Source organism: Gobio gobio (genome assembly GCF_949357685.1).
Source record: "Gobio gobio genome assembly, chromosome: 21".
NCBI classification, from domain to species: domain Eukaryota; kingdom Metazoa; phylum Chordata; class Actinopteri; order Cypriniformes; family Gobionidae; genus Gobio; species Gobio gobio.
The window spans coordinates 41,338,682-41,340,991 of record NC_137117.1 but is presented as its reverse complement, the minus strand read 5'-3'; positions in this window follow the sequence as shown (position 1 = coordinate 41,340,991).

Below are 2,310 nucleotides of genomic sequence, written 5' to 3'. Positions count from 1 at the left end.
AACACACGACTCTGGCCAGCAGATGGCGCCACTGCTATTACACTACTGCATCAGATCAGATCATATATCATCATAATGGATTAGGTCATAATGTTATGCCTGATCTGTGTGATTTCATATCATATTTGTAATTTCATATATTATTTCATTTCATATCATATCATCGTATATGGTATGATATGATATTAAATTTTATGATATGATAAGATATTAAATTATATGATTGTTATGATATGAAATTATATGATATGCAATTATATTATTATATGATATATGATTATGATATTATATGATAGGAAATGATTGATATGATATCAATCATTTCATATCATATAATTATATATCATATATCAATCATTTCATATAATATCATATATCAATCATATATCATATATCAATCATTTCATATAATATAATATCATATCAACCAAATCAATCATATCATGTCATGTCAATAATTTCCTATCATATAATATCATAATCATATCATATCATATAATATCATATCATATCATATAATCATATAATTGCATATCATATAATTTCATATTATATAATATCATAACAATCATATAATTGAAAATATTATGAATAATATAATATCCTTTCATATCATTTCATATCATATCATATAATATCAATCATTATCATGTCATATCATATAATCATATATCAATCATTTCATATAATATCATATCATCTCAATCATATCAATCATATATCATATATCAATAATTTCATATAATATAATATCATATCAATCATATCATGTCATGTCAATAATTTCCTATCATATAATATTATAATCATATATCATATCATATCATATAATCATATAATTGCATATCATATAATTTCATATCACATATAATATCATAATCATATCATATAATATCATAATCATATCATGTCATATAATCATATAATTGCATATCATATAATTGAAAATATTATCAATCATATAATATCCTTTCATATCATTATCATATCATATCATATAATCATATTTCAATCATTTCATTTCATATAATATCATATCATATCAATCATATATCATATATCAATAATTTCATATAATATCATATCATATCAATCATATATCATATATCAATCATTTCATATCATATAATATCATATCATATCATAACAATCATATAATTGAAAATATTATCAATCATATAATATCAATATCCTTTCATATCATTTCATATCAAAACACCAATAATACATATCCTATCATGTCATGTCAATAATTTCCTATCATATAATATCATAATCATATATCATATCATATCATATCATATCATATAATCATATAATTGCATATCATATAATTCCATATCATATAATATCATATCATATCATAACAATCATATAATTGAAAATATTATCAATCATATAATATCCTTTTATCCTTTCATATCATTTCATATCAAAACACCAATAATACATATCCTATCATGTCATGTCATTTCATAAAAGTTAATACAGGTAAAATAAATGTTATACATTCTTTACATAATTGATAGTCTATAACTGGTATTCTTTAGTCATTTTTTTTTTTTTTTTGCACATTTTAGGATTGGAGCAATAATGTTTAAAGTGTAGCACCACGCTATTTGCTTTTATCTATGGGATTTTGCAATCAAATTATTAGATTATTATTACCGATATTAGATTCACATAATGTATTTACAACAATATTTTCAATTTATTAAACCTCAACGTAATCAGACATTTAAAACACACACACACGATCTTTAAAATCACGCATTCCAAAGACATGCCAGCCAATCCGATGTCAGCAGTTCCAAACGCCCAAAGTGATTGACAGGCAGAGTGCGATCTCTGATTGGCTAAAAAGCGCAGGCCGCTTTATCTTTATTCGTAGCATGGGCATAGTTCACACACACACACACACACACACACACACACACACACACACACACACACACACACACACACACACACACACACACACACACACACACACACACACACACACACACACACACACACACACACACACACACACACACACACACACACACACACACACACACACACACACACACACACACACACACACACACACACACACACACACACACAGAGATTTCACAGAGAAAGGTTTCAATGATCTGTCAAATAAATATATAATATTTTCGGTACAAGTATAAAATAATTATTTATTTAAAAAAAAATAGAACGTAATGATAAAAAAAAAAAAAAAACAGACACTACGGTATTGTAATCAACACGTAAACGTTAGTGGCCTCTGAACCAGTTCCACCTCCACTGCGCAACGTC